At 34.0% G+C, this 9661-nt stretch overlaps 1 protein-coding gene across 4 annotated transcripts in view; it reads left to right on the plus strand.

Moving 5' to 3' along the window:
* Positions 1-1472, plus strand: part of LOC149558004 (uncharacterized) — a 70084-nt gene extending 68612 nt beyond the window's left edge. For all 4 annotated transcript variants that reach the window (XM_089832447.1, XM_089832450.1, XM_089832448.1 and 1 more), the window contains one exon: positions 1008-1472. The gene's annotated coding sequence lies outside the window, so the exon portion shown is untranslated. The remainder of the gene's footprint in view (positions 1-1007) is intronic.
* The last annotated feature ends 8189 nt before the right edge of the window (positions 1473-9661 follow it).

The following is a 9661-nucleotide window of genomic DNA, read 5'->3' on the forward strand; positions in this document are numbered from 1 at the left end:
AAAGAGTTGTATATGGTTATCGATTAACTATACTTATTATATAGAAATCTTTGAAAAGTTTAATATTCCCACGTATCTAAAATGTGACTCAGAAAGACGTGTATTAATAGAAATCTTTAAAAAGTTTAATATATCCAAACATTTAGGGAGTGGCTCACATAGAGGTGTATATGATTATCAATTATACTTAATTATGTGGAGATCTTTGAAAAGTTTAATATATCCAAATATTTAGAGCGTGGCTCACAAAGAAGTGTTTATGATTATCAGTTGTACTTATTATATAGAATTTTTTGAATAGTTTACCAGATCAACAGAACCACGGTAAGCTAAGATCCTGAAACACCTTCACTGTTGCTAGAAAAGAGGTTTGTATGGTTATGAATTGATGTTGTAGAAAACGTTTTACAAAAAATGAAGTCACAATTGGTTGTTATTCCTCTTCCTTAGAAAGCCACATTGATAACGTTTCAATCAATTCATCTTTCGTATCTTCATAGCTACTTTTTAGCTCCAAGCCAATGGTAAGGTTTGTACTCGTATTATCGTGTGAACTAAATGATTTTGATCCACATAAAAGATTACAGCGAATTTAGTGGAGTTGTTTCCAATTCTATCAAAGCAGATAACATGATATTGGTTTGAAGTTGCATAATTTTTGTTTTCCATACTAACATGTGATCTAATTGATTCAAAAAAAAATCCAGCGAACTTAGTGGAGTTGTTTCCAATCCTATCAAGCAGATAATATAATATTGGTTTGACGTTGCATGATTTTTTTTGGGTATTCTTTCTATACATGGTAGGTGCAATAGAATGTATTTGGAGCGTAGTTGTCAGCCCTTTCTAAAATACTTAGTTCGACATCCTTTGCCAAATCATTCGTCTGACATATATGAAGAATTTATAAATGACTGCCGCCAATAAATGTTGATTATTTTTGTAAGATTAATTTTAGCTGATTGGTATTTACAAATAACTACAATGTTGTATTATATGATTTGCAGGCCTTTTATGGTGCTGGCTATATACTGATGGCGCGGACTGGAGATATACCACCAGTAGCTCGGATTGATACAATTGATCTTGGAAGAGAATGTGTTATCTGCATGTCAAAACAAAGGGACATAGCAGTTGCACCCTGTCGACGTATGTGTTAAATATTTTTAGCTTCTTACCAGTAGAGCGGCATAGAAATAAATGACGGATAAAAAGAATGGAGAATGAAGAATGAACAAGTGATTGTAAAGATGCGTCCTAGAATAGAAAATCAAAATTATCAAGATTTCATATTGCTTTCTTCTTTGCCGGGGAGTAAGACTCCAAATTTTTGCACTCACAGATTTTTTATTCTTTGTACACATCATATAAGCTTTTTACAATTGTCTTATTAGTACTTGCGAGTAGGCTAAGTACTATTGTGACACCTTTCATTTTAAAGTTCTAGTATAAAATTGATAAATTGTGTATAATATAGATGACGTTATTTTACTTTATAATTTTTACAAAATAATTTTCTATAATTTAATTAGAACCGATTTCACTGACAGGATTTTATATATTTAAAAGCATGAAACTTTTTAAAAGATACTTTTTGAAAGATATGTTTTTCTATTTATGATTTATTAATGTTAAATAATTTTAAATATACTATAATTTAGTTTAATGTAATTAATGTCATTCAATTAAAATGGTAAAACAATAATGTATACTTTAATTTAATGACATTTTAATAAATATTATTTTATATTATTATATTATAAAAATATTATTGTTTTGATCTTATAAGTTCTTTATAATATAATATTAACATCTGAATAGAAAACATATATCAATAAGCATATTTATAAACAAAATTAAAATATAAAATAATATTTCTTATAATTAACAATTGATAATTATTTATATAATAATAATAAAAATATATTTATTACTATTATGATCAAAACAATAACTATATGATACTTTTATTACTTTAAATATTTAATATATTATAATAATAAAATAAATTAAAATTAAGTTTATCATAAAACTTAAAGGCAAGTACTAAGCCACTCTTTCTCATATTATGAGTGGTGTAAAACTTGTGATATATTTGCATGGTTTGCAAATGTTTTTTAATTTTTAATTTTATTTTGTTAAAGCTGTTCAATTTTAACTCCCATTCAATCATATCTATTACTGGTGGATGTACCCATAATCTAGTTATAGATAAATGTCATGAACCTTAATAATGATAGATATTAGATAAAGGCTATTAGATATACACTAATATGATCTTGTAACACCCTTTCTAAATAATAATATTTAATATTAGATTGGAATATAAATACATAAACACCACGTTGATCTTTTTTATGAATAATAGAAATTGTAATAGATAATAATTATAACTAATTAATTAAATAAGGGAGTCCTATGATAATTATAATATCTAATGTTTGTTAAATACATTGATAATTATTTAATATATATAACTTAAATATGTAGTAAATATAAATGATAATATTGAATATATATTCTTTTATTTTAATACTAAAACAAAAATACTCATTCTAATGTAGCTAACAATAAATATATTTTAAACTACTATTCTAATACAAAAATAATAGTCATAATCAATTATATTAATAAGATGAGATAAATTTATTAATGTCCAACGAGAGACCAACAAGGGTCTATGGGACCAAAAATTTACAGAACAAGAATCAAAGAACTAGCAGGCCACCAACTAGTGGTTGAGAAAGCAAACAAAAGAGAAAAGAAAATCAGATACCAGATGTAGATTAAGGTTTCTTCCTAGGCTGGAAGAAGTCTAGCACTGAAGGATACAGATCTAGACCCAAGTGAGGGAGAGGATGTAGTTGTGTTTTTGATCTATTGGTTGGCTGACGTTGAAGAAGTTGAAGATGAAGATAAGCCCTGCAGGATCACATAGATCTGGAGTGAACAATGGTGGTGGTATCTGAGGGCCACTTCACATCCCACCCAGAGGGCAGGGGTGAGAAGAAGTCTGTAATGAGTTGCTTTGCGGCCAACTTTATGGGGAATATAAGTTGCAGGGTGTGAGCATGATGTTGCATCGCCTCCCAGAGATAAAGTGTCAAACATCTTTGATCTGTATAGATGAAGGAGGTCAATGAGCTGCACGCTTTGAATAAACAATAAAATCTTCCTATGATCTTGTAATAAATAGGGCAATGGAAAATGAAGTGTAACCTAGTCTCGGTCTCGGCCAATGTGCATAGCCTACAAATACGGTCCTCTCTATCAATGTGGTCGTCTGTTTGGGCTTGCAGACAGTGGGAACCAACCCTGAAAGATCCTAACATGAACCAAAGAGCATGCCACTAACTCTGAGATAAATATCTATGTCAAGCAATAATCCCATCCTGCATGTCTAGAAAGTGCTCAGCATAGAAAGCCATCCTCAGGCTTAACCCCCCAGGTGGGTTAGTCCAAGTCGTATCAAGGTACTATTTGTAGATGTCAAGTCTGACCTGCTCGTTCAACTTATGTCTAGAAGGGAGAAGATGAGCAAGAGAGTCTAACGAGAATCAAAGTGGGGTAGGCGATCAATGTCTATCCTGGAGCTTAGAAGGGATGTGGCCTGGGCATACCAACAGTGGGCTCTCAAAGAGGTGTCAGATCTGGCAAGCGCAACTGAGGAGCAATATGCAAGGTTAGAGTATCTGTCCCGACCATCAGTGGAGTCCGCAAAGCAATGAAGATGGTGGAGAAACCATATCAGGTCAAAAATAGCCCCCAACCTAAAATCATGAGCTCCGAACTCAGCTAGAATGATACTATGGGAGATGGAGTGATGACATCTGATAATCCATTGAAGAGAGTTTGAATACGCTCAATGGAGGCCCAATTCGAATCAAGTAGTGATGGTCCCCAAATGATTGAACCATATAGAACAGTAGGTATGACCAGAGAGTCCACGAGGGATAGCTTGGACGAGGTGTCCTAGAAATGGTGTTTGAAGCACTGTCTCTCAATCATGGCAAGGGAACCCATCCCTTTGTTGATCTTGGGTTGAATGGTGGGTCTCAAACTAAAACAAGGATCATAGAACTTTACCTTGAGGTAAGTGTATGAGGAGGCGATCTCAATCTCTTGACCTTGGAAGTAGAAATGTTAAGTGTGAGGTCTTCAAGAAATTGAAGACCATGACTTGAGTCTTCCCCAAGTTAACCACAAGTTGTCTTGAGTCACAAAAGGAGGCTAAGCTCTTAAGAGTTCTTTCGAGGCTCTTGGGTGAGGAGGCAAGAAGAATCACACCATCCACAAAAGAAGGATGGAGACTAAAACCCAATGTAAGTAACAACCATCACCTAGAAGGGACGAGTCTCTAATAAATCCCTCAAGCTTGTCGATGTAGATGCCAAAAAGAGTGGGGGAGAGGGGGCACCCCTACTTCACCCTGATAGTGCTCCGAATAGGATCAAAGAGCCCTGCTGGAGTCTTGAGTCTTCCCTCAATCCGCTCATAGAGTCTCATAATGGTCGTCAAAAGAATCTTTGATATCCCAATGTCTCTGAGCCTCTAAAAAAGGGCTACTCTATGTACAGAATCAAACACCTTACGAAAGTCCACAAAACAATAGTAGACTTTCGTAGAGTGATGACAAGCCTCCTCAATGACCATCGATAAGGTCAAGATATGATCTATAGTATGATAATCCGCTCTGAAACCAGCTTGACCTCTAGCCCTGTAGTTCATCCTGTCCAGTTCCCCTGAAAGAATAGTATTCAGTGTTGTAGCATAAATTTTGGCAAAGGTATGCCCAATCATGATGGTCCTATAATTGTTGGGGTTAGAAATTGACCCCATCTTATAAATCAAATGGATCACATGCCTCAACCAAGCCTCTAAAAAATTGGTACAAACCACTCTATTAAAGAGATAGGTGAGATAGGAGCCAATCACTGGGCTATCGAGCTTGAGTAGTTCCACCTAGAAGCCATACTCATCAGCAACTCTATTGCATCTCAAAGTTCCGATGGCCTTGTAGATGATGGAAGCGCTAATGATATGGCAGTGAGGGGGTGAGATGAGGTGGAGAGGCGGCTGACCTAGGATGTTGTAAAGGGTGACGATGTGGGAGATGAGGGAGCACAGGTCAATGGAGGAAGGCGGGGGTGGATATTGTGGGAACAAGGTGCACCAAAAGAGCTTCAAATCTTGGCGAAACATATCTATAATGATCTACATTGTGAAGAAATTTAAGCGCGTTTCTTTGCATGAAGATACTGACAATAGGAATGCCAACAAATCAGCGATAGCTAAAGGAGAGGTCTAAAAGGTTAAAGTCAAGCAGTGGTAAAAGGCTTTGCAGTCGGCATCAAACCAGGGGTTCATAGGGCGCTTGGATCTAAGGATAGGGTGGTGGGGGGTGGAAAGGAAAGATGACTCCTAGATGGTTGTGGTCAAGAGATCAAACATGGAGGAAGCATGGTTACACTTAGAGAAACGTATAGGCAAGAGGAGTCGACATAGGTGGAAAATGAAGAGGTCCCCATCACCCTCAGCAAAGCGGAAGTGGAAATGGCTAGGGGTGCGATCCAAAGCGATCAGGGGGTGGAGGTGTGGGTAAAGGTGTGGAGTGGCCTTCCCCATATATATTAAATAATAATAATGACATAAATAATTATCCAACAATGAATTGCAAACTAGTAATATTTAAATTAATCTCATCTATAAAATGGGACCACCCAAATTTAAAATAAACTATTCAAGGGGTCACATCCCTTTTCCTACAACACACACATCAAACACATATAAATATTAAATCACACAAAGTAAGAAATGTGTATTGGATATTACATGGCAAATAGAAAGAGTGAGAAAAAGTTAAAAACGAAAATTAATTAATTGCCGATATATAAGAAAGATGAATATTAAAGTCAAAGTCATTTAAGCCATAAACTACACCTTTTAAGGTATTCATCATCCTACATGGACAACAATGTCTTATAGAAAAGGATTATAAAAGGGTTAATAAATGTTAAATTTACATTTTCTATAAAAGAGAGCCATATGAGTTTTAGAAAGCAATTAAATATTGAATAAGAAGGGGCACACTTGGAAAATAACAAAGGTTAAGCACCTTATGGCATTTTTTGTCAAAAAGGGTACGTATATTCTTACTATCGCTATTTAAGTTATTAAAATTTCTTTTTAAAACTAACATAAATAGTTTTGATTAAATAAAAATAGGTTTTGAAAGGACCTAAAAACTTGTACAAAAAAATCAGAAAGATCTAACAATGAAGGATCTTAATACAACTGTGGAACACCATCCAACAAACTAGAGGGACACACCAAAGTTCCCAACAAGAGGGCTAAAAACTAGCCCAAAAAAAACCAAAGGCCATTAAGATTTACATCTTGGTCCAGTCTTTTGAGAATGTAAAGACATATCAAACAAAGGTTTGGAGGATTTGACTTTTTTTTTCCCTTTTACTTATGTCCATCCATCCTTCACCTTTTCAGGAGCCAACTGCGAATCCAAAGATACACTTGAAGAACTAAGGTAACTGCAAGATTATCCATAGGGGCAAAGGGGTAGCACCACTACTAACCCCCAAAATCCTTGCAGAAGAAACATGGGCCTCAGTACCCACATCAACAGGAGATAAGACAACTAAATCAATACCAACAAATAGTTAGTAAAAAGGGAATTTTGTCATATATATTATTTATGTTATAAATGAGTATGAGGTGTATTAATATTATTATTGTAAGGTAAACAAGGTAGTTAAATAAATTGGTAAATATATTTAATAAGTTATATGGTGTACAATCATGTGTATTTGATGTTAGTATTGGTAGCATGATGCATATAAAATATTGATATTATATATTTTATAAATACTATATTTTTATGTGTAATAAATTTATAAATATTTTATAGAACTATCAAATTATGAATGTAGATATGAGATCACGTCTTACCTATTATTAAGGTATCTTAAGGTGGGAGTTTGTGAAGATAGAGTAATTCGAGTACAGTAGGGAGAAGATTCCCAAAATAGGCTTTGTTTATGAGGGAGCCTCTTGGAGTTTGTTTCTATTTGATCACAATAGTTCTACCATCTTAGGAATAAACTTAGTAATAGGGAAAATGAATAGAATTTCTTAAAATATATATGATAGAGATCTCTTGAAATATTACATATAAAAACCTAAGTATGTTTGAAACCATGAAAGAGAAGTTCTAGAACAAATCAAGTAAAGGTCCTAAAAGGGATCATTACAATAAATTCTAGAAAGAAACTCTATCTATTTTTTTACAATCAATACCTTAGGTTGATTAATATAAACTAATAATGGATATAGAAGCCAATCACATATATACAATACCTAGGAAACTCCACTACGAGGAAAAACTTGTAAATGTTGGATCTTCTATTCAACCTAAGTGAAAACATTCTGTTCAAGAATATAATGGAGTTCACTACAACAATTTTACATATATAGAGCCCAACTTCTTTACCTAATTTGCAAGAAAATAAACTTCCATTGCCTTTGTTGACTTTAAATAATATAAATTTACTCTTGATTTTATACAACCTCACAAACTCATAAATATCTCATTAAAGAATAAAAATATTATAGTTATTGCAAAACATCCCATTGGAGTTGCTTTAAAGAAACCTCACTTTCCTACCTTAAGAAAATAAAAGAAACTCTCTCTCTCTCTCTCTCTCTCTCTCTCTCTCTCTCTCTCTCTCGCGCGCGCGCGCGCGTGCACACACACACACACACACACACACACACACACACACACACACACACACACACACACACACACACACACACACACACACAGAGCGAGGAAGGTGTTCTACACAACACCCAATTTATCCTTTAGGAACACAAACTTATTCTTCACCAAATACTTTGTCGTTTGCTCTTTGTTTGTTTGTAGAAATGTGTGAGAGTGTCATTGTCCCTTTTTTTCACAATCTTTGACGAAGTGGTACTTTATCTCAATGTGCTTGGACTTGTCATGAAACACTAGATTCTTGTAGAGTTTGATGCAACTTTGAGTATCACAATAAATGACTATAGGATCTAGCTTATGGTCAAGGAGCTCACCTGAAAGTTTTTGAATTTAGATAGCCTCCCATGTAGCCATGCTATATACTAAGCGTCTGCAGAACTTTGTGAAACTACTTTTGTTTTATGTTGTACCAAGAGACAATCCCTGATCCCAAACTCAAATTGCACCCTGAGGTGCTCTTCCTATTAACGATACTATCTGCCCAATCTACATTAGTAAACTCCTCAAGCTTCAATCCATCAACTATAATAAATTGTGCCTTAGAGGTATCTCAAAACATGCTTTACATCGATCTAGTGCACACATTTAGGTTCCGCCATAAACTGACTCAGAGATTTCACTACAAAACTATTGGTAAATAGATTTTTCACTACAAGTGCTTCACAAATGACCATGCTCACCTTATGCGTAGTGACAAATGCTCCAATAGTTGGATAAACTGAAACAAATCACTATCAGATTATAATCTTCCTTTGTATTTGAGAGGGGCAATTCCCTCATATGATAGAGGTATTTGATATTTTTGCATACTTTTCACAACAAGTACAAAAGAACATAAAGCAAAACTAAAGGATAGAGACGAAGGAAACCTCAACACTAGACATACAAATAACATATGAGATTCCTAAGGACGAGAGTTTTAACGTGGTTTTTAGCACATAACAAGTCTCAATATGCAACAATGAAATAAATATAGCATATCTGAACACACGAGGAGACAAGTTACTATCATATTCAAGCCTAGGTACCAGGACACGATTACTTTAGCAATTACAAAGTCATTAAGATTATAAACTAAAGGAATGCATGCATACAAAAACATATCACTAGATTGACATATGAAAAATTGGCAATAATAAGTTTGTAACACATCTTAACATACGAACAAAATGCGTTCTCTTTGCAAATATACAGGTTCAAAAAGCTTGAGTACAACATATTAGATCAAAAGTTTCTCTAAACTTCTCCATAGTTTCCCCTTGAAAAATGTTCTTCCCCTATTACATTACATAAGCCTTGTTACAAACTTTACTATATAACTATGTCCTTTATGGGTTAATATCTAGCTCTTTTTTACATGTTTTGAAAAGATTAATTACCTCAAGTTTTTATGCAAAAAGAATTGACCTAGACAATTTGAAACTCATACATTTTGGAAAGATAGACAAAATAATTTATCTTGGGGAAATACTAGAAAGACTTATTCATTCAATAACAAGAACATGTTCTTGAACTATATCTATATCTGATTAGTCTTCCTATTCTTTTGTTGCCATAGTTGTCCCTTGACAATGAAGAGGTTTGCAAGATGGTAGGATTGAATCTTGCACACTTTTCTTTGACAACATACTTAGTCAAATATACAAAGGTGGTGTCTTTATTAATTGACATCTATGGATAGTTATCTATCTACAAGCAATTTGAATTTTAGAAAGAGTGACTTTAAGTATTTTCAATGGTATGAAGACTATGTTTTCCAGTTCTTTTCTTCATTCTAATACATCCCATCCAGAAATAAGAAATCTCCTCGATATTTGGCATCTTTAACATCTTGAATATTGAAACTTTCTAAAAGTATTATGTAAT

This window comes from Cupressus sempervirens, chromosome 5 (assembly GCF_028749045.1).
Source record: "Cupressus sempervirens isolate cs-2001-9-10 chromosome 5, ASM2874904v1, whole genome shotgun sequence".
Lineage (NCBI taxonomy): Eukaryota > Viridiplantae > Streptophyta > Pinopsida > Cupressales > Cupressaceae > Cupressus > Cupressus sempervirens.